The sequence below is a fragment of the Saccopteryx leptura genome, chromosome 3 (genome assembly GCF_036850995.1).
Source record: "Saccopteryx leptura isolate mSacLep1 chromosome 3, mSacLep1_pri_phased_curated, whole genome shotgun sequence".
Lineage (NCBI taxonomy): Eukaryota > Metazoa > Chordata > Mammalia > Chiroptera > Emballonuridae > Saccopteryx > Saccopteryx leptura.
Genome location: NC_089505.1, coordinates 72,859,251 through 72,884,036, shown reverse-complemented (window position 1 = coordinate 72,884,036; position 24,786 = coordinate 72,859,251). Strand labels below are relative to the sequence as shown.

At 42.9% G+C, this 24,786-nt stretch overlaps 1 pseudogene; it reads right to left on the bottom strand.

Annotated features, from left to right (window-relative positions):
- Window positions 1-7,516: 7,516 nt before the first annotated feature.
- LOC136397129 (zinc finger protein 678-like) lies at window positions 7,517-14,061 on the bottom strand (annotated as a pseudogene).
- Window positions 14,062-24,786: the final 10,725 nt, after the last annotated feature.

Sequence of the window (24,786 nt, the reverse complement as noted above, 5' to 3'; positions counted from 1 at the left end):
AGATGAGAGAGAAAGAGAGAGAGAGAAACAGAGAGACACAGGAATATCCTGCATGCGCCCCAACTGGTGATCAAACCAGTAACCTCTGCACTTCAGTACAATGCTCCAACCAACTGAACTACTCAGCCAGGGCTACATTAACTTTTTTCTATAAGCTTTGATTTTCTTTCCTTTGTTTCATTTTTTTTTTTTTTACAGGGACAGAGAGTCAGAGAGAGGGACAGATAGGGACAGACGGACAGGAACGGAGAGAGATGAGAAGCATCAATCATCAGTTTTTCGTTGCGACACCTTAGTTGTTCATTGATTGCTTTCTCATATATGCCTTGACCGTGGGCCTTCAGCAGACTGAGTAACTCCTTGCTAGAGCCAGCGACCTTGGGTACAAGCTGGTGAGCTTTTTGCTCAAACCAGATGAGCACGCACTCAAGCTGGCGACCTCGGGGTCTTGAACCTGGGTCCTCCGCATCTCAGTCCGATGCTCTATCCACTGCGCCACCAACTGGTCAGGCATTTGTTTCATTTTATTGAATTTATTCGGTAACATTGATTACTGAAATTGTATAGGTTTCAGGTGCACAATTCCTTAATTCATAATCTGTATATTGTATTGTGTGTTCACCACTGCAAGTCAAGTCTCCATCCATCACCATTTATCCCCCGCTTTCCGGTTTTGTACATGTACCACTCCCCTCAGTGTTTGATTCTTACATGAGCTCTCACTGGGGATCATCCAGCCAACTTGACATATCTTGAGACGCTCTAATCAAATGAACAGTCAGCCAGGGACCTATAAAATGGACACTTCTCATCGACCGGGAAATATGGGAACCACATTCCTACTGAAAAATTTACTATAAATTATCTTAGACCAGGGGTCAGGAACCTACGGCTTGTGAGCCAGAGGTGGCTCTTTTGATGGCTGCATCTGGCTCACAGATAAATCTTTAATAAAAAATATAATGTTAAAAATATAAAAGTCTCATGTATTACAATCCATTCATTTCCTACCACTCATGTTCATGGTTGCGGATGGCTGGAGCCAATCACAGCTGTCCTCTGGGACAACACCACATTTTTTTTTTTTCAAATAAACATTTAATGTAAAAACAAATGTTTTTTTTTAAACTGATTTTTTTTACATCTACTGTACCATTCAAATGCTTTTATCATCTTACATGACTTCTTCAAAATCTCTTATCAAGGGTACATATAGAAAAGCATTTTTTTATAAATAGAAACAAAGGGACTTTTTCAGCTTTTATTATAAGATGACATAAAAAGTTTACTCAACAGAAGTAATTTCATTACTATTTGGGGGAGGGAATCACCAACTTTTTGTGCAAACAATGCTAGCCTTCTTTTAAGCATTAAGAGCATAACTGCTTAAGAAATAACATAAGCAATATTTCTACACCTACATCTCCCCTAAAATAATCTATTATTTTTACATATGTGCACAGCTTTAGCAAATTAAAGCCCGAGAGAAATGCTCAATCAAGATCCACTATCCAGAAGCATGATAAGAGTTGACTAACTTATCATTTGGAGAGCTTACCAGTCAAGAACTCTGTAATGAAAGCTGCAGTTTCCCTCTTTCCTATATTTTTAACACAAAAATCAATGACTAAGAATACTGGATGACAAATCACATCCACACTATCAGTTAAATAGCCTCACAGTTAAACACATCGTAAAGACCAATGAAATCAGTATTTACATTTTATAAATTTTTGAAGACACCATTAGAAAGCTTATATATCCCTTCATTAAACAAAATAGGGAACTGCGTCTGATGGTGGTGGAATGAAATTAAAAATACCTGTATTTACAGCAGCATTGTTCCTTTATAAATAAAGAATATGAAAATGCAATTATCTTTAAGGATAATAAAAAATTGAGGTGATGTTACTCAACCACAGTGCTTGAAGTTGGAATAAATATCTATTGGTGCTTGTTAATGTGCCAGTAGTGAAACCACTTTCTGTTGGAGAAAATCCAACTGCAAATATGTGCATAACACATATCACACAGGGCAAAATTGCTCTAAACAATTCAAGTCAGCTTATCTGTATTGGGTATTCTAATCCGTGAAACACATTACAAAGACATCCTTGCAAAGAGAAAAATGTAACATTTCCTGGTTCGTTTTTATAGAACATTTCTTCCCTCGAAAAGTGTCATCTTAAATAATCTCAAACTTGTTCTTCCCTTGGTTTACAATCCCAATGAAAAATGCGGACCGTTTAATTTTCCATGTGACTACCTAAAGGTGGTGGGAACCCAAACAAGTTTCAAGTTTAAAAAAATACTGGGTGAGCAATGTACTGAATTATCTACATAAACATGTTAAGTAACTTTATAAACGTATTATGACATTTCACTGTCAAATGTGAAAAATTATCTTCTCAAACAGGCATAAGATGAAGAAGTGCTATTTTAGACAACACCACATTTTTATTGGATAATGTGTAATGTACAAGGGTTATTGTGAGGTCAGGAAGTAAACTTCCCTCCTTTTAATCAAGAAGTCAGCTAGCGGCCCTGGCCGGTTGGCTCAGCGGTGGAGCGTCAGCCTGGCGTGCGGGGGACCCGGGTTCGATTCCCGGCCAGGGCACATAGGAGAGGCGCCCATTTGCTTCTCCACCCCCCTCCCTTCCTTCCTCTCTGTCTCTCTCTTCCCCTCCCGCAGCCGGGGCTCCATTGGAGCAAAGATGGCCCAGGCGCTGGGGATGGCTCCTTGGCCTCTGCCCCAGGTGCTAGAGTGGCTCTGATCTCGGCAGAGCAATGCCCCGGAGGGGCAGAGCATCGCCCCCTGGTGGGCAGAGCGTCGCCCCTGGTGGGCGTGCCGGGTGGATCCCGGTCGGGCGCATGCAGGAGTCTGTCTGTCTCTCCCTGTTTCCAGCTTAAAAAAAAAAAAAAAAAAAAGAAGTCAGCTAGCTAATTGCAGAAACCTTTTTGATGAAGAAGATGGCTAAAAGAAAAAAAGATGAGGAGTATCTGTACTTTTCAGCAGGAATGGACAGAGGAATTCGCCTTTGTGGAGAGAGCAGGTTCTACAGTGTGTCCAATATGCAATGATAAAACTGCATCGATGAAATGGTCAAATATGAAGCGGCACTTTGACACACGCCATACTATATTTGCATAGAAATATCCAGCAGGGGACAGCAGGAAGAAAGCATGTCAAGAGCTGCTGTGCAGAATGCAAGCTAGTCAGCAGCAACTCCGTGTTTGGACCCAACAAGGTGACTGGAATTCAGCTAGCTTTGCTGGTGCTTTAGTAATTGTGAGAAACGGAAAGCCATTCACAGATGGGGAGTATGCCAAAACATTCATGCTTGATGTTGCCAATGAACTTTTTAATGACTTTTCAGATAAAGACAATCAAACGAATACAAGACATGCCTCTGTTGGCAAGAACTGTTCACGATTATACCATCATGATTGGCAAATCAAATTGAGGCAACACAGTGAAGGACATAAATGCAGCACCATTCTTTTCTCTCGCTTTGGATGAGTCAACAGACGTAAGCCATTTATCCCAGTTCAGTGTGATTGCAAGGTATGCTCTGGGTGACACACTACGTGAGGAAAGTCTTGCTGTTTTGCCAATGAAAGAGACCACAAGAGGGGAGGATTTATTCAAGTCTTTCACTGACTTCGCTAAAGAAAAAAATCTACTGATGGATAAACTTATTTCAGTGTGTACTGATGATGCTCCATGCATGGTGGGGAAAAACAGAGGATTTGTAGCGCTTCTTGATGAACATGAAAAGAGACCCATCCTAAGTTTTCACTGCATCCTACATCAGGAGGCTCTTTGTGCTTAGATGTGTGGTGAGCAGCTTGGTGAGGTGATGTCGCTGGTCATTCTGGTGGTCAACTTTATTGTTGCCCGAGCTTTAAATGATCGCCAGTTTAAAACACTGCTGGATGAAGTTGGGAATGATTATCCTGGTCTGCTTCTGCACAGGAATGTGCGTTGGTTTTCAAGAGGGAAGGTGCTCAGCCGTTTCACAGCTTGTCTGAGCAAAATCCAGACTTTTCTTGAAATGAAAACCGTCGAGCATCCTCAGTTAACTAACACTGAGTGGCTCCTGAAGTTCTATTATCTCATGGACATGACAACATCTTAACCAGCTCAATGTGAAAATGCAAGGCGTTGGAAATACAGTCTTATCCTTTCAACAAGTAGTGTTTGCATTTGAAAACAAGCTGGAACTCTTCATCGCAGACATTGAAACAGGTCGTTTACTAGACTTTAAAAAACTGGGAGAGTTTAAATATGCATACACAGCAAGTGACCCTGCTCAACATCTTGATCTCCAGCAGCTAGTGGGCTTCACATCTTATCTCCTGCAGTCATTCAGAACATGCTTTGAGAATTTTGTGAGCGCACTCGTCTTTTTAAGTTCATCACCCATCCACATGAGTGTGCAGTGGACAGCGCCGACCTGAGTTACATCCTGGTGTCTCTGTCAGAGATTTTGAGCTACAAGCCGCTGACCTGAAGGCCTCAGACATGTGGGTAAATAAGTTCAAGTTACTGAATGAAGATCTGGAAAGACTTGCACAAGTGGGGAGAAATGAAAAAACTTTAACCCGCAGACCAGCCAATTGTCAAAACTTGGAATGCGCTTCCCGTCACATACCACACGCTGCAGCGCGTGAGTATTGCTGTACTGACAATGTTTGGCTCTACATATGTATGTGAGCAGTCAGTCTTTCTCACATCTAAAGAACGTTAAGACCAACCTACAATCACGTTTAACGGATGGAAGTCTCAACGCATGAAAAGGGGAGGGTGAAAAAAATTAGGGTTTATCCCTCTCATTAACGAAGGGAGCTGGCAATTTCAAGTCTGCCAAACAAAATCAACAGAACCTCACATGATCTTGAAACCCTGTATATTAGTCCAAATATCAGGGAAGGGAAGCCTTGAAACTTAACAGTTGAAAAGTATATCATCTCTAACACTCAAAGAAGTAGGGGCATTCAGGCTAGCTGAGTTTGAATGCTTTTGCCTTTCGCGCAAGTATGCCTTTGAACACTGCACCCTGTGGCTTACCTGGATTCTATTTTGAGAAGGTAACAAGAATCGAGGAGGAAAAAGCTTCCTTCAACTTGGTCTTCACCAGTGACAAAAAGACCACTCTCTTGTCCTTCCTCACAAGTCAGGACTAATGAGCTCCTACAGGGAGACCACACTGTATTATTTTCCTGTCTTCACCTGTCTGTCCTCCCTCAGACGTCCACACATTCCCACAGCAATGAGAACGGGCGCTGCTCTCCTGAACACCCAAACCCAACACAACACCCTGTCACCTCCCCTGACCATCCCTGCTCCCCACTCTCACTAATGCATCCCGGGCGCTCTCCTCTCTGGAGCACGTCTGTGCCTCCCACTCATCTTTGTCTTCCTCTACGCTAAGCTCCGAAGACCACCCTTTTGCTTCTGAAACTTGTTCCCTGAGTCCAGTGATGGGATTCAGCCGGTTCACACCAGTTCACAGAACCTATTTCTAATTTTTTGTTGACCTTGGTTAACAGGTTGTTAAAATGCACTTGTAACCTGGGTTCTGTCTAAGGTTGGTACCTGGGCAGCCGCCTTTTGTGGAAATTACAAATTTACATTCCTTACTCTTTTTTAATGTTTGCACAATAGCTTCTTCTAAGGGCCCGTAGTAATGTTCATCCCATCAATAGGTAAAAAACAAATTGACAGAACTATGCTTGTTATATTTCTTCATTTCACAAAACCCATTATTCCTTTGATAAAATACACTTTAATTCCCTTGTGTTTGTTACTTCAGTTAATAAATATGTAATGTAAAGACAAAAAGAGCCAAACCACCACGGGGTGACAAGCTGTCATTTGTTTCAGCTTTGTGTTACACCCCAAATTCCCCTGAGATACTATCAGTGTGCTGGTGTTTCCCAATCAAGAAGCAATATGGAAATATCTTAAGTTTTGTCGTTTGTCAGGTTCTTTTTTGTGTGTACCTTTTATTGTTCTTATTTACATATCAAATGCATGAAATAATAAACTACCTTTTGATATATCATTTTTTTATACTTAAAATGGTTATTAGGGCAGAGAAACTGTTGTTAAATTATTTGAATCCCATCACTGCTTGAGTCCACTTTTTCTTCCTCTGTGTACTCTAAATAAAATTTCTTCCATGGCTGTAATGCCATTGGCTGAGGCCAGGCTGCTTCACGTTGGATTCGGGCAGACGGTAGAGAAACTGCAGAGTCAGAGTGTTGGGCCATACCCATTGGTTGGAGGCTTGCAAAAACAGGTGAGCAAATAAACAACAAAAGGGAAAGAGCTGGTAAACAAAGGAAAATCTGCTATTCGCAGTAAGGGTAAGGGAGCAAGGAAAACTGCACCTCATGGTGGTAGGAGAGCGATCTGGGGGAATAGCCACCCAAGGCAAGCACCCACAGCCTTATACAGTGGTTCCTTGACACACGAGCTTAATCCATTTCATGGCTGAGCTTGTGACTCAATTTGCTCGTGTGTCAAGTAGAATTTCCCCATTTCAGTGAATGGGAATGCAATTAATCTGCTCTGGCCCCAGAAACCACACAAACTTTTTGTTTTATATGCTTTTAAATAAGAAAATGTACTTTAGCCTGACCAGGTGGTGCCGCAGTGAATAGTGTTGAACGGGGACGTGGAGGACCCAGGTTCAAAACCCCGAGGTCACCAGTTTGAGTACGGGCTCATCGGGTTTAAGCAAAGCTCACCAGCTTGAGCCCAAGGTCGCTGGCTCAAGCAAGGGGTCATTTGGTGTCCTGTAGCCCCCGCCCCCGTCAAGGCACATATGAGAAATCAATGAACTAAGGAACCGCAACAAAGAATTGGTGTTTCTCATCTCTCTCCCTTCCCGTCTGTCCCTATCTGTTCCTCTCCCTGACTCTCTCTGTCTCTGCCACACACAAAAAAAAGAAAATGTACTTTATAAATTACAAATACATATACATATACATAATGAGAGAATGTAAAGAAATAAACTGTTTTATGAGGTGTATTTATATTCAAGGTCAGGTGAAGATACTAGTGGAAGGGAGGAGACATTAACATAACAGGTGCCCTTCCCAAGCAGGAAGGTAATTAGCAATTTCACAGACCAGCACCATTTTTAACATTAAAAGTGAGCAAACTCAAAAAACACAAATTTTATAATCTCATTTGCCCAACATTCCACCCCTGTTGCTCACTTTGCAATCCACACCACAGGCATTCCTGTGCAAGGTAGTAGGCACATCACACAAATTACAGCAACATCACAAGTCATACAATTTCAACAATCACAAAGGTGCCCTTCACCAGAGCTCCCTGCCCCCATCAGGGTCTCTCACATTGTCCAAAAGCCACATGTCCATCAAACAAGGGAGCTGGTGCCCCTCTGGTTGCAGTCTAAGACTCAGTCCATGCACATGGGGGCCTCAGGCCTCCCTCCTCATCCCTGCCATCCTGGCAGCTAAGACATTGCCCCAAGGGGGGGCACATTGCAATGGCAGCCAACATTTCCACCTATGCTCCAGAGCCATCCACCCTATGTCCCATAATTGTAGCAAACCTACCAGGGGCTTAGTAGGTACTCCTTGCTGCTGGGCTTTTACCTTCCAGAGTGTGGATGGCAACTCCAGCCCCAGTCTCCTCATCCTCAGAAGAGGAGCTGGAAATGCCTGCTCCCGCCGACTCAGAGCCACTCTGCCGGCATGGCTCCAACTTAGGCTCCTGCGGCGGCTGGCTCTCCACAACTTCCAGGGAAAACTGCAACTCACAAACACGTAATTCCTTGTCCAGAGACTGCTTCATTTCCAGGCACAACTGGCGAACCTGGTTGGCCTCCTTCTCCAGTGTTCGCTCCAGTTCCAGGATCCATATCTTTATCTCCCACAGCCATTACAACTCCTTCTGCTCCTCGGTTTGCAGGCCTTAGGGCAGCCTCTTCCATAGCCCTCTTGGTTTCCTCTCACAGGAATATAAAAATCAGCCAGTCCATGGTCCCCAAAAGAACAGCCACGGGGAACCATAACAACAACCAGTCCTCTACCCTGCCGCTCAAGAGTGGCAGTGGCTCCATACTGATCTGATCCGAATCCTGCCACAAACTACGCCAGATGTATGGCCAGTATTCGCAGCCGCTGTTGCTGCCATTCACTTGCAGGTTCTCATTGGATTCAGGCAGACAATAAACAGTGGAGCCAAAAAATGGTGGGCCATTCCTTTATTCTAGCCTTGCACCAGCCGCAAGAAAAACACAGAGGAGAACACTTCCATTCCATCCAGGGCCCCAAAAGCTACTGACACATCTGGTTTTTCCTAGAATCAAAGGCCCCACCAGTCTCAGTCACCTCTGGTACCCCATTTGCACACCTTCTACCTTTTCCTCTATGCACAAACTGGCTTCTTCAGCACCTTACCATCTTGGCTTCTCCTCCTTCTTCTTCTCCCTGTTCTTTTCTAAACTTTTTGGCACAAAATCCCTCCTCCAACAAACATTAGCATAACAATGGCCCTTCCCAAGCAGGAAGGTAATTAGCAATGTCACAGACCAGCACCATTTTTAATAATAAAAGTGAGCAAATTAAAAAAACACAAATTTTATAAACTCATTTGCCCAACACTCATGATTCAAATATCCGCTCATGACTTAAAGAAAAAATCCTGCGCGTGACTGTTTGTCTCTCAAATTGTTCGTGATTTAAAGTGCTTGTGTGTCAAGGTACCACTGTAGAAGGAGGTCATAAAACTCCAAGGCAACAACTCATGATTTCCCACACACATAGGGAATAAAAACACATCATCAAGTGATGTGATAGTACAGTGGTCGGCAAACCGCGGCTCATGAACCACATGCGGCTTTTTTGGCCCCTTGAGTCTTCCACAAAATACCATGTGCCGGCGCTACCCCAATAAGTAATGTACCTACCTATATAGTTTAAGTTTAAAAAATTTGGCTCTCGGCCCTGGCCGGTTAGCTCAGTAGTAGAGTGTTGGCCTGGCGTGCAGGAGTCCCGGGTTCGATTCCCGGCCAGGGCACACAGGAGAAGCGTCCATCTGCTTCTCCCCCCCTCCCCCCCTCCTTCCTCTCTGTCTCTCTCTTCCCCTCCCGCAGCCAAGGCTCCGTTGGAGCAAAGTTGGCCTGGGCACTGAGCATGGCTCTGTGGCTTCTGCCTCAGGTGCTAGAGTGGCCGTGGTTGCAACAGAGCGACCCCCCCCCATGGGCAGAGCATCGCCCCCTGGTGGGCGTGCCGGGTGGATCCCGGTTGGGCGCATGCGGGAGTCTGTCTGATTGCCTCCCCATTTCCAACTTCAGAAAAATCCAAAAAAAAAAAAGAAAATACACATGTACCCAATTAAAAAAAAATTGGCTCGCAAAAGAAATTTCAATCGTTGTACTGTTGATATTTGGCTCTGTTGACTAATGAGTTTGCTGACCACTGCGATAGAATCACTTTAATATATTTTCTCATAATATCTCAAATGCTGTCAACAGAAAATTAATTTTAAATAAGTAAAATATCCAACTTATGGTTTACTAAAGCACAATCAAAGGAAAGTTAACTGAGGTTGTAATCTTGGCTTATCTATAATATTTTAAAGTAATATGTGAAAACTGTTGACATTTCAGTTTTGATTTTATTTTTTTAGTGAGAGGAGATAGACTTCTAGATGTATTCTTCCCAGGATCCACCCAGTAAACTCTGTCTGGGGCTGAAATCCACCAAGCTAGCCTCAGTGCCTGGGGACGCACACTCTGACCAAACGAGCTATCCTTAGCCCCTGGGGATGAATCTTGGATCAACCAAGCTATTCTCAGTACCTCAGTCCAATGCTGGATCCAATTGAGCCACCTGCTGTGAGTGGGAAAGAGAAACAGAAGAGAGAGAAGGGAAAGAGAAGCAGATGGTTGCTTCTCACGTGTCCTGAAAGGGGCTCATAGCTGGGATATTTGTACTCCTGGCTGATGCTCTGATAAATGAGCCCCCAGCCAGGGCCTCCAATGGGACTTGAATTCAATAGGTTCCCACGTGTGTGTGTGTGTGTGTGTGTGTGTGTGTGTGTGTGTGTGTGTGTGTGTATCTTTATGGTCTCTTTGTCAGCAGGAATTCTGTATTGGCTTCTGAAGCGTGTATTTTGAAATAAACTTTCACCATGTCGCGAACCTGCGCGACTGGTACCTTCAGTTCTCGAGTGAAAATGGTGTGGAATTAAGAAAAATACACTTAAAGAATTAAAGAATAAAAGATGGGGTCGGAGGGCTCTGAAATTACTGATGGCAGAAAAAGACCGCCCTAGAAGAAAAACATGGCTGCAGGCCGCAGCCCCAAAAACTGCATCTTCCTTTATTTATAGGACAAAGTGGGACATTAGCAAATCAGTAAGTTTTCTGATTACAGTTTCCAAGGCAGCCCAAGAATTCCAACAAGTGTAAAACACCCCCACCAGTACTTAACATCCTAACTTTACATAAAGAGGAAACTTGCTTCCAATCTTTTCTGGAGAACATGGGGGGCAGGACGAGCATCACAGCTAACATGGAGATGTGGGGCAGGGCTCAGCTTTCTGCAAGCAAGGTGGGGGGTTGCGCAGACTGTCAGCTTAAGCCAGGTCCCCACAACTTTGTCCCCTAGAAATCCAAACTCTTAAAGCCTTGTTAATTTTTCGGTCCTCAACAACCATGTATTACAAACACAAACATTTTAGCCGGTTACATTCTCTGATATAGAGGTTGTAGTTCAAGCTAATATGTTTCCTACATTCTTCATTTAACATTCCTCTTTAGTATGAATTCTCATGTATTGACTAACTTATGAATGCAGAATAAAAGTTTTACAAGATTGTATGTTTTCCCCCCCATTTTTTAAAATAAATTTTTGTTAATTTTAATGGGGTGACATCAATAAATCAGGGTACGTATGTTCGAAGAAAACATCTCCAGGTTATCTTGTCATTCAATTATGTTGCATACTCATGTATAAGTTTCTAAGGCTTCTCTCTGATATGAATTCTCTCATGTTCAGTAACATTTGAATGCTGATTAAATGCCTTGCCACAGACTTCACATTTGTAAGGCTTCTCTCCGGTATGAATTCTCATGTCGAGTAACAGCTGAAGGATAACTAAAAGCTTTGCCACATATTTCACATGCATGTGGCTTCTCTAAAGTATGCTTTTTCCGTGTTTAGTACATTTTACCTGCTGATCAAATGCTTTGCCACAGATTTCACATTTGTAAGGCTCCTCTCTAATGTGAAGTACTTTGTGTTTAGTAACTTCTGATCGCTGAGTGAAGGCTTTTCCACATATTTTACATTTGTTAGGCTTCTCTCTGGTATGAATTCTCACATGTTAAGAGTTGATTGTCTACTAAAGACTTTGCTACCTATTTCACATTTGTAAGGCTTCACTCCAGTATAAATTCTCATATGTTGAGTAAATGTTGACCACTTAGTGAAGGCTTTCCCACATATTTCACATTTTTGAGGCTTCTCTCCAGTATGAATTCTTGCATGTTCAGTAAGGGCTAAGGGATAACAAAAAGCTTTGCCACATATTTCACATACATTTGGCTTCTCTAAGGTATGAGTTTTTCCATGTATATTACATTTTACCTGCTGATTAAATACTTTGCCACTGACTTTACATTTGTAACGCTTCACTCTAGTATGAATTCTCACATGACCAGTAAGTTCTGAACAAAAATTAAAGGTTTTCCCACATATTTCATACATGTAAGAAGTCTCTTTGATATGAATTCTCTCGTGTTGAATAAGTTCAGAATGGCGAATAATAGCTTTGTCATCTTTTACAAACTTGTATGTCTTCTCACCAGTATGACTTCTTTCATGATTAATAAGGTGTGAATGGAAATGAAAAGTGTTGCTACATTCTTTACATTTGTAATATTTGTCTGCAGTATGGATTTCATGTGTCTTTAAATGGGATAAGTGACTAAAGAATTTCCTGCACTGATAGCGTTTGTAAGCTTCATTCTCAATACCAATATTCTCAAATTGACTAATATTGAAATATTGGCTCAAAGATTTGTTACATTCACTATATTGGTTTGTCTTCTCTATAACAGAACTATTCTGATGTGTATTGAGATTTGAGGTTTGATCAAAAACTTTCTTACTTTTGTGATGGTTCTCTGGGCATAGTTTTAGCTTTCCAGATTTGAGCACTGGTAAAAGTTGTTCCAATATTCATTAAATCGATAACTTCTCTTGCCATTACATGTATTCTGGTAATCATAAAAACATTAGTAAGTCCTTTAATTTCATTAAACATAAAAGTTTTTCCCAATTAAGTATTCGATGAAACCATGATATTTGTATAAAGATGATTCCAAGTTTATTAAATTATAAACTTTGGATCTAAGAGAAATTCTAGGAAAAAGCATAATGAATCCTCATTTAAGGGATTCTCAGATCTGGCTGGTTAGCTCAGCAGCAGATCAACAGCCTAGCAGATGGAAGACCGGGGTTGATTCCATTCAGGTTACACAGAAGTGATCATCTGCTTCTCCACTCCTACTCCTCTCCCTTCTCTCTATCACTGTTACCCTCCCCCAGACATGGCTCTGTTGGAGCAGGTTTGCCTGGGTGCTGAGGATGGCTCCATAGCTTCACCTCATGTGCTAAAATAGCTTGGTTGCTGAGCAACAAAGCAACAGCCCCTAATAGACAGCATCACCTGGCAGAGGTATGGCTGGGTAGATCCAAGTTGGGGTTTGTGTGGTAATCTGTCTGCCTCCCCACGTCTCATTTAATAAATAAATAAATAAATAATAGTTCTCAAAATAATATCCTTTGGAATTCCTGTTTTCATTTGTAATCTCTGATTTTCATAAAAACTTAACCCAACACAGTATTTTGCAAGGTCCAAATGAGTACTTATTTTTAACACTGACTAGTTAACTCTGCAGATTTTACCAAATTCCTTTCAGAAAATAGGTATGTTTATAATTTTTTTGAGCCAGAACAGGTGGTGGCGCAGTGCATAGACCATTGGACTGCGACATAGGGGACACCTTGGTTCAAAACCTTAAGATCGCTGGCTTGAGGGTGGGCTCATCTGGATTCAGTGCAGACTCAACAGCTTGAGCGTGAGGTCACTAGCTTGAGCCTGAGATCATAGACATGACACCACGATTGCTGGCTTGAGCCCAAAGGTCACACTGGCTTGAAGCCCAAGGTCGCTGGCTTGAGCAAGGGGTCACTGGCTTGGATGTAGCCTCCCCACCCCAAGTTTCGGCACAGATGATAAAGCAATCAATAAACAACTAAGGTGGTGCAATGAAAAAGTGATGCTTCTCGTATTTATCCTTTTTATCTTTCTGTCCCTATCAGTCCCTCTCTTCTTTCCTCTCTGTTTTTCTTGGTTAAAAAAGTTGTTTTGCAACTTTGTGTTTAAAAGGACACTGTTGGCCCTGGCCGGTTGGCTCAGTGGTAGAGCGTCGACCTGGCGTGCGGAAGTCCCGGGTTCAATTCCCAGCCAGGGCACACAGGAGAAGCACCCATCTGCTTCTCCACCCCTCCCCCTCTCCTTCCTCTCTGTCTCTTTCTTCCCCTCCCGCAGCTGAGGCTCCACTGGAGCAAAGATGGCCAGGGCGCTGGGGATGGCTCCTCGGCCTCTGCCCCAGGCGCTCGAGTGGCTCTGGTTGCAACAGAGGGACGCCCCGGAGGGGCAGAGCATCGCCCCCTGGTGGGCAGAGCTTCGCCCCTGGTGGGCGTGCCGGGTGGATCCCGGTCGGGCGCATGCGGGAGTCTGTCTGACTGTCTCTCCCCGTTTCTGGCTTCAGGAAAAAAATAATAAATAAATAAAAATAAAAGGACACTGTTCTCCAAACATAATGCAATTAAAGAGGCAGTTTTTCAGGTGTTTTTTATCTTTGATTTCTTTTGGAAACAAAAATATTACTAATAGTAATTTTCCTCCTGTTCTTATGAGCATCATAACATCTTCTGACCTTGCACTTGAACTAATATTCCCAATCTTTCATTAAATATTAATTTTTGGGCCACATCTTCCATATCTTACCAGTCCCATCTTGTGCAACAAACCCTGGGTCCCTTCAGAAGAAATAACTGAAAGATACAAAATAAATTATAACATACTCAAGTAAATGTACCTTAAATTCTAATGGACAAAATTAGTACTTAGTGTAGGACTTCAGCAATATGGTTCAATAGGAAGTATCAAAACTTCACTCCTTAATGGAGAAGTAAATTTAGAAACAATCACTAACACAATAGACATTTTTGAGGATTCCATGAGTCAATCAGACCACATCAGCCCCAGTAAAAGATGAATATCTACAAAGAAAGATAAGATGCTGATATCTGTCCCCAACAGCAGACCATACTCCTGCATGCACCATGCCAATACTGTGAGAAAACCCCCAATTCCCACTTCTCTTCTGGAGCGAAATAAATGAGTGTACTGTGTGTCTAATGATCTGGTGCTTTTGTCACTGCCTGAGAAACTGGTTTCTCTTTTCTGGGTCACAGAGCACTGAAATTATGACAGGACAATATGAATGCACTATGGGGTTGATTTTTTTGAAAAGATGACTGTTCAAAGACCATGGGGACTGCAGTATGAAAGACAGACATGAAGTAAATGATGGTTCAACAGCTCTAAAGAAAAGAGAACATATTTCACCCTGGTTGGACAGCTGGCAGGAGTGGAAGTCTTCCTGAGCACAGAAGTTGCGATTTAGATCACCAGTCAGGATACATTCAGAAATATACTGGGGTGTGTCTTATTAAAATCAATAACTGAACTTAAATTTTAAAAAATATTTATATATTTTGATTTTACAGAAAGGAAAAAAGACAAAGAAAATGCTGATTTCCTTTTCCAGTCATTGGTTAATTCCTGTATTTGCCCTCACCAGAATCAAACCTGACAACCTGTCCTATGAAGATGATGTTCTAACTGAGTCACCCAGCCTGAGATAGAATACACAATGTTCTCAATCACAGAGAATAGTCTCCTGTGTACAGAACCGGTTATTCCTCTAAACAAGGCTCAGTAAACTTAGTAAGATGCAAATCGGACAGGTATCATCTGACCACAGAGCAATGAAACTATGAAAAATTAGCACATGAAAATGAAAGTGACACAAACAGAGGGTGGACACTGAAAAACTGAAGGGTTTGGGGAAGCCTGTATTTGTGAGCAGTAAAATGGTGGTCATCTGAGGGATGTTGTTTTCCACATATAATACTGAAAAATTTTATTCATTGTATTTCCAAATAAAATAATAAAAAATTTAAAAAAGTAACAGTTATTTTCATTTTATATCATTCAGTCTTTCGATGGCCACCCTATATTAGTACACTATAAAATAATATTATAAACTAAGCCCTGGCCGGTTGGCTCAGCGGTAGAGCGTCGGCCTAGCATGCGGAGGACCCGGGTTTGATTCCCGGCCAGGGCACACAGGAGAAGCGCCCATTTGCTTCTCCACCCCTCCGCCGCGCCTTCTTCTCTGTCTCTCTCTTCCCCTCCCGCAGCCAAGGCTCCATTGGAGCAAAGATGGCCCGGGCGCTGGGGATGGCTCTGTGGCCTCTGCCTCAGGAGCTAGAGTGGCTCTGGTCGCAACATGGCGACGCCCAGGGTGGGCAGAGCATCGCCCCCTGGTGAACAGAGCATCACCCCCTGGTGGGCGTGCCGGGTGGATCCCGGTCGGGCACATGCGGGAGTCTGTCTGACTGTCTCTCCCTGTTTCCAGCTTCAGAAAAATGCAAAAAAATAATAATAATAATAATAATATTATAAACTAGTGGATCAAAAAGTAAAGGAAATCATAAAATAAATTGAGACAAATGAAATATAACACAATATGCCAAATATCATGAGATTCAGAGAAATTAACCCTGAGTAGTGAGTTTTTTTATGCTCCCTGACCCCAAGGAGTGAGTTGTTTCTTTAAAAATGAAATTAGTTCCAGTTATAGTTTTATTAACTTAAAATCATGAATGTTTGATAATCAATTTATGGAAACAGGAAAAAGAAACATTTGCCTTTTTTTAATGTTGTCTTACATGTACGATCATACTCTGAATGGTCAGGAGACATGAGAATGTACATTAACGTTCATGCTACTCAAAGGGTAGTTAACATCAAGAGAAAATTTTATATAGATAACTTCTTACAGGAAAAATAAAAGAAATGAAATAACACAACTTTACACATCAGGGAAATAACAAACAAAAGTCAAAGCCCAAAAGTTAGTACAATAAAAGAACTTTCAAAATACTTAAGTAAAACAAAACAAAGAGCCTCACCAGGTGGTGCCACAATGGATAGAGTGTTGGACAGGGACGTAGAGGTCCCTGGTTCAAAACCCCAAGGTCACTGGCTCATTCAGCTTGAACACTGGCTCACCATTTTAAGTGTAGGGTTGCTGGCTTGAGCAAGGGGCCACTTGCTCTTTGCTGAAGCCTCCTGGTCAAGGCACATATGAGAAAACAATCAATGAACAGCCAAGATGCTGCAAAGAAGAATTGATGCTTCTCATCTCTTTCCCTTCCTGTCTGTTCCTATCTGTGCCTCTCTCTTTTTCTCTGTTAAAATAAAAAAGAAAGGAAACCAATAAAGAAACTACGAATAAGTAAAACCACAAAACAAAATTCTTGAAAAACACTGATGCATAAGTTTTCAATAAAATACTAACAAATTGAATTCAAAGTCAGAGTATATAAATTATACACCATGATAAGAGTGGAAACATTCCTGGAAGGGAGGTTGTTTCAACACATGGGGAAAAAAAACCTAAGGGCGCAGTAACAGAATGAGTGAAAACCACATGAGCATTGTTAAATAATAAAAAAACTTAAACTGAATATAAGAAAGATATTGTTTTCATAAAACTAGCCAACCAAGTAGACATAAAAAATATCTGAATGTAATAAAGATCATAAATAAAAAGCCCTAATGAACAACATAATCAATAATAGAAGATGAAAAGCTTCCTCTTGTCATCAGGAAAAATGTAAGGTTGTCGTTCTCTGTTACCACTTTGATCTTACATATTACTAGTCCTAGCCACGACAAATAGGCGAGGAAAAATATAAAGGCCATACAAATTGAAAAACACACAAGTAAGATGATCTCTGTTGACAGGTGACAGATCTTATATTAAAAAACTTTAAGTAATCGCCTGACCGGGTGGTGGCGCAGTGGATAGAGCGTCTGACTGCGATGCGGAGGACCCAGGTTCGAGACCCCGAGGTTGCCAGCTTGAGCACAGGCTCATCTGGTTTGAGCAAAGCTCACCAGCTTGGACCCAAGGTCGCTGGCTTCAGCAAGGGGTTACTGGGTCTGCTGTAGCCCCATGGTCAAGGCACGCATGAGAAAGCAATCAATGAGCAAGTAAAGTGCCACAATGAAAAACTGATGATTGATGCTTCTCATCTCTCTCTGTTCCTGTCTGTCCCTATCTATCCCTCTCTCTGACTCTCGCTCTGTCTCTGTAAAAAAAACTTTAAGTAATCCACATTAAAGAAAACACAATTCCAAGAAATGAAGGAAAAGGCATAATAAAAAAACCAACATATAAAAATCACTTTTCTTTGGCCCTGGTCATTTGACTCAGCGTGTGGATGTCCTGGGTTTGACTCCCGGTAAGGGCATACAGTAAGCACTAATCTGCTTCTCAACCCTTCCCCTTCTCGCTTCTGTTCCTCCCTATCTCTCTCTCTTCCTCTCCTGCATCCATAGCTCAGTTGGAGCAGGTTGGCCCCAGGCACTGAGGGAAGCTGCACCGCCTTCCCCTCAGGTGGTAAAGAAGAGCTCGGTTGCTGAGCTAAAAAGCAATGTGCCTTAGTGCAGTGGTCCACAACCTTTTTTGGGCCACAGACCGGTTTAATGTCAGAAAATATTTTCACGGACCGGCCTTTAGGGTGGGACGAATAAATGCACAAAATAAAATTATGCGACCGGCGTAAAAACTGTGGTATTTTTAAATATAATTGTCATAATTGTCAAACTTACGAGACAAGCATCAAGAGTAAGTCTTAGACAATTGTAACAGAGGGAATCTGGTCATTTTTTAAAAATAAAACATCATTCAGACTTAAATATAAATAAAATGGAAATAATGTAAGTTATTTATTCTTTCTCTGCAGACCGGTACCGGTCCACAGCCCGGGGATTGGGGACCACTGCCCTACTGAGTTTGGGGTGGAAACCAGTCAGGGTGCATGCAGAGTTAGTCTCTCTGCCTCCTGTCCTCGCACTAAATAATAATAAAAAAAAATAGTTTTCTTTTCACACAATAACAATAATGGTTTTTAAAAAAATTTTACTCATTGCCTGACCAAGCGGTGGTGCAGTGGATAGAGCGTCGGACTGGGATGCAGAGGACCCAGGTTCGAGACCCCGAGGTCACCAGCTTGAGCGTGGGCTCATCTGGTTTGAGCAAAAGCCCACCAGCTTGAACCCAAAGTCGCTGGCTCGAGCAAGGGGTTACTCAGTCTGCTGAAGGCCCACGGTCAAGGCACATATGAGAAAGCAATCCATGAAAGGTGTTGCAACGTGTAATGAAAAACTAATGATTGATGCTTCTCATCTCTCTTCGTTCCTGTCTGTCTGTCCCTATCTGTCCCTCTCTCTGACTTACTCTCTGTCTCTGTAAAAAATAAATAAATAAAATTTAAAAATTAAGAAAAAAATTTTACTCATTGATATTAGCGAGAGAGAAATGGAGAGAGAAGGGAGAGAGAGAGAGAGAGAGAAAGAGAAAGGAACATTGATCTGTTCCTGTATGTACGTGGACCAAGGATCAAACCCGCAGCCTATTTGTTTTGGGAAGAAAGCTCTAACCAACTGAGCCATCCTGCCAGGGCAATATAAATTTTTTTAAAATTTTTTATTAATTTTGGTGAGAGGGGTAGGGAGAGACAAAGAAGAACATTAATCTGTTCTTGTATGTTCCTTGACTGGGGATCAAACAGGTGAACTCTGAGCTTTGGGACCATGCTCTAAAACAGGGGTCCCAAAACTTTTTATACAGGGGGCCAGTTCACTGTCCCTCAGACCGTTGGAGGGCCACCACATACAGTGCTCCTCTCACTGACCACCAGTGAAAGAGGTACCCTTCCAGAAGTGCGGCGGGGGGCCAGATAAATGGCCTCAGGGGGCCGCATGTGGCCCACAGCCCGTAGTTTGGGGACGCCTGCTCTAAAACAACTGAGCTATCTGTCCAGGACAACAAATAATCTTTGAAAACAAATTAACAATACGGTGGCATTAACAACAGTAACAAACAATATAAGACACTTAGGCTGACTGTTGGTGGCACAGAGGATAGAGCATAGGCCTGGGATGATGAAGTCCCAGGTTCAAAACCTCAAAATTGCTGCCTTGAGCGCGGGCTCACCAGCTTCTGCTGGGTTCTCTGGCTTGAGAAAGAGGTCACTGACTCTGCTAGAGCCCTCCCCCCCACCTCTCGATCAAGGCACATACAAAAAGGCAATCAATAAACCACTAAAGTGATACAATTATGAGTTGATGCTTCTCACTTCTCTGTTCCTATCTGTCTACCTCTCTAAAAAAATAACTATAAGACACTCAGAAGTTAACTTAATGGAGATAAAAGATTTGTACAATACAATCAATAAAAAATTGCTGGATATAATGAAAGAAAGAAAGAAAAATAAATAAATGGAGAAGAACACTGTGTTCAATGATCTTGTTGTTTTGCAGCTTCTTGATGACCCTTTTCCTGTTTTGCATGACACAGAGTGCTAAAAGAATAGCAGTACCTGTTGGATTCATTGTAGTGGTAACTAAAGAGAAAACGTAATTGTTCCAACACCACAGAGACTGCAGTACTAAAGACAAATATCATGGACAGAAAGATAACAGGCTGTAAAGAAAAAACAGAAAATATTTTAAATGTGAAACTTATATACAAAGAACACACATCCACAAAGTTTTCTCTTACTATTTATTTATTTATGTTTTTTAGTAAGAGAAACAGAGAGAGAGTGTGAAAGGGACAGAGAGGGACAGAGAAACAGAAAAGTAGAGAGATGAGAAGCATTACCTTGAAGTTGTAGCACTTTACTTGTTAATTGACTGCTTTCTCATACATGACTTGCCCAGCTGAGATGGACACCTTGCTCAAGCCAGTGAGCTTGGGCTTCAAGTCAGCATCCATGGGGTCATGATTATAATCCCAGCTCAAGCCAGCAACCCCAGTCACATTGGTTAGCCAGTGCTCCGTTGGCGACCTCAGGATTTCAAACCTGGATCCTCAGCATCCTAGGTCGACACCCTATCCACTGTGTAACAACCTTGTCATGCTTTATTTATTGATTTTAGAGAGATGGAAAAGTAATATGGGGAGAGAGCTAGACACACAGAGAGAAAAACATTGATTTGTTGTTCCACTTACATATGCATATCTAAATTGATTCTATATGTGCGCTGACCAGGCAACAAATCCACTACCTTGGTGTATGGGGGAAATAATCTAACCAGCTGAGCTACTCAGTCAGACCCATCTCCAAAAGTTTTGACAAAAGATAGAATTTCTACACAGGTGATTGTTATTCGATTTCTCCTGCAGGAAACAAGTTCAGCCCTTGCTGGATAGCTTGGTTGGTGAAAGCTTCATCCCAGCATAGGTTGCTGGTTCAATCCTTGGTCAAGGCACACACAGGAACAGATAGATGTTATTGTTCTGTCTCTACTTTCCTCTCTCATAAATCAATAAAACAAACAAACAAACAAAAAATAATAAGAGAAAAAGAAACTAAGTTTATAAAGTTGGTTGTTTACATTCCAAAACTCAACAATTGATATCAGCCTGGGACACTGAGGACCCAAGTTAAAACAAAAAAATCATTGGCTTGAGCGTGGTCTTTGCTAGCTTGAGCATGGGAATATATACATGACCCCATGGTCACCAGCTTGAGCCCAAGGTCGCTGACTTAAGCAAGGGGTCACTGGCTCAGATGGAGCCTTTCCCAACACCTCTCCTCAATGCATATATGAAAAAGCAATCAATTAATAACTAAGTTGCTATATCTACAAATTGATGCCTTTTTTTTTTTGTATTTTTCTGAAGTGAGAAGAGGGGAGGCAGAGAAACACACACCTGCATGCACGGGACGTGTTGGGAGACCAGCTGTACCTCTATGACAACAGGGATACACCTGGGCCTCTCACAGCCCTTTCCACTGCAGCCACATGCAGCCCCCTGAGGCCATTTATCCGTCCCCCCACCGCACTTCCGGAAGGGCCACCTCTTTCATTGGTGGTCAGTGAGAGGAGCACTGTATGTGGCGGCCCTCCAACGGTCTGAAGGACAGTGAACTGGCCCTCTGTGTAAAAAGTTTGGGGACCCCTCCGCAGTGCCTCCTCATCCCACCTACCTGGGTGGAAGGACACTGTGTCTGTCCTGTTCACATCCCAGCGCTCCTTCATTTGTTCCAAATAGATGACCCGGATTGGCTTAGAAATACGAAGATCTGTTTGTCAGAAAAAAATACAACCTAACTTTTTTTTTTTTTTTGTATTTTTCTGAAGCTGGAAACCGGGAGGCAATCAGACAGACTCCTGAATGCGCCCGAGCGGGATCCACCCGGCACGCCCACCAGGGGGCGATGCTCTGCCCCTCCGGGGCGTCGCTCTGCCGCAACCGGAGCCACTCTAGCGCCTGGGGCAGAGGCCAAGGAGCCATCCCCAGAGCCCGGGCCATCTTTTGCTCCAATGGAGCCTCGGCTGCGGGAGGGGAAGAGAGAGACAGAGAGGAAGGAGAGGGGGAGGGGTGCAGAAGCAGATGGACGCCTCTCCTGTGTGCCCTGGCCGGAAATCGAACCCAGCCGACGCTCTACCACTGAGCCAACCGGCCAGGGCCCAACCTAACTTTTGATAGAGATTTTTCAATTTCCAATCCAATTTGTGCTCACATGAGTAGACATGGTAGAACATTATAATTTAGAAAATGATTTCCAAAATACTGTTTCTGACATCACCTCATTTATTCTAGACAATATATAAAGTTTTTAGACATTGGATTCCCATTACACGTACATCATAAAACCTTTCCTTTTATCAGCAGCAAACCCCAATTTGGTTCCTTGAGAGAAAGAATGTGAAAAATCTACTATCCAGTGCAGAAGTCCCCCTGAGATATTCTCCTAATGAAGGAAACAAAACCCTACAGGGGGAGGATAAGCTCGGGAAGGAAGTCATCCTCACCCAGGGACACCACGTTCCTGCAGTTCTCCAACATCACATCTGTGTACAGTTTCCACTGAGCTAGGTCCAGGCATTCCCACTCCTCCTGAGAGAAATCCACGGCCACATCCCTGAAGGTCAATTATCCCTGAAGGAAAAAAGACACATTTACCAAGGGCCATGGGCAGAGTACATGTCACCCAAAATGAAAAGTGTTAGAAGTGGCTGTGACCAAGGAGACACTCCTGAATTATCCAGTAAGATCATTTGGACCCTGTAACAGTCTAAGGTATTGTCTGTCACTGTGATAAGGGAAAGACACATATCAAAAATGCACCACAGCCTGACCAGGCGGTGGCGCAGTGGATAGAGCGTCGGACTGGGATGCAGAGGACCCAGGTTCAAGACCCCGAAGTCGCCAGCTTGAGCGCGGGCTCATCCGGTTTGAGCAAAAGCCCACCAGCTTGAATCCAAGGTCGCTGGGTCCAACAAGGGGTTACTCGGTCTACTGAAGGCCCGCAGTCAAGGCACATATGAGAGAGCAATCAATGAACAACTAAGGTGTTGCAACGCGCAATGAAAAACTAATGATTGATGCTTCTCATCTCTCTCTGTCCCTGTCTATCCCTCTCTCTGACTCACTCTCTGTCTCTGTAAAAAATAAATAAATAAAATTAAAACAAAAAAAGCACCACACAGATTTTACTTCTCACAAAAATGAAATTTTCAAACGAAGTCATCAACACAGGCATTCAGATCTGTCAGGGTTGGAGTTTATTACTCATGGTCAGGTGTGTTTATAGCTCAGGTAAAAAGGCCATGTTGAACTGGAAGACTAAGTACTTCTTCAATTTTAACACGCACAACAATGAACTGCAGTTCTATAAAATGAAGAGTCCCGGCCCTGGACAGTTGGCTCAGTGGTAGAGCGTCGGCCTGGCGTGCAGAAGTCCCGGGTTTGATTCCCGGCCAGGGCACACAGGAGAAGCACCCATCTGCTTCTCCACCCCTCCCCCTCTCCTTCCTCTCTGTCTCTCTCTTCCCCTCCCACAGCCGAGGCTCCACTGGAGCAAAGATGGCCTGGGCGCTGGGGATAGCTCCTTGGCCTCTGCCCCAGGCGCTAGAGTGGCTCTGGTCGCAACAGAGCGACGCCCCGGAGGGGCAGAGCATCGCCCCCTGGTGGGCGTGCCGGGTGGATCCTGGTGGGGCGCATGCGGGAGTCTGACTGTCTCTCCCCATTTCCAGCTTCAGAAAAATACAAAAAAAAAAAAAAAAAATGAAGAGTCCCATTCAGAAGTTCTGAAATGGGGCCAGTGTTTCCACATGTTTATCACGCTCCCATCTATCTGGGACACCAATGTCTCCGGACCACATGCTATACATACTTTGGAATAGCTGAGAAATAGAAATCACAGGGAAAACTTTGTATATGACTTTGAACTTAGAAAGGTTTATTAAAATTATAAGATATGGGCCAAATACTCTGTCACTTAGATTTTTCTAAAGAATGTACTTTTCTCAACTCCTTTTAATCATAAAATGTATCTTTTAATCTAATTTTTTATTAGCTTTTTCTTTTTTATTGAACTTATTTGGGTGACATTTGCAGAGACTGACTCTGCGAAAGACAGTCCCGAGTGGAAGGCGCCACAAGTTCTGAAAGAAATCACAGACAAAAGATGCACCAAAGAAGGGACCAGGGGTCTTCCAGCTTCAAGGACTGAGAGTTTCTCTCTCAAAACAGACAAAATAAAGCAACAAAACAAATGCACCCAGGAACCTTCCTGCAAATCTCAGGACGCACCAAAGGTATCAACTGGATCAACTCATTAGAACAATGCACTCCACCCAGAGCTGCCAAGCCTGAGGGGAAGGACGCAGGTAAAGTCCTTTCTTAGCCCTTAGAGCAGTACAAATGTGAATGAGCGTTCGCATGCCTCCTGACCATCCAGAGTACGATCGTTTTATTTTTAAAATGTATCAGGCAACATTAAAAAAGGCAAAAGTATGTGTTCTCCTTGTTTGATAAACTGGTTATCAATGAAACAGGAGTTAAGTTAATAAAACTGTAACTGGAACTAACTTCATTTTTTGAAAAAATATAAAAACTCAGTACCAGGGGTCAAAGAACATGAAAAAAAATCTCACTACTCAAAGGGTTAAAACTCCTGAAATGATGTAATCTGAAACAGGTGGGGACAGATTAGTCTTCAGGTCCCTTGGGGATGAGGGCTCCACTCCAGGTTGTGGTTCTGCAGCTCTGCATTGGGTCCCATGATATGGCATCTTTTTTCTTTTCTTTTTTTTTTTTTTTTTTTTGAAGTGAGAAGTGGGGAGGTAGAGGGACAGACTCCCGCATGCTACCGACTGGTATCACCCCCCCTCCCGCCATACCCAACAGGGGGCGATGCTCTGTCCATATGGGGCATTGCTCCCTTGCAGCCGGAGCCATTGTAGCACTTGAGGCAGAGGCCACAGAGCCATCCTCAGCACCCTGGCCAAATTTGCTCAAATGGAGATTTGAATGCAGAAGGAGAAGAGAGAGAGACAGACAGAAA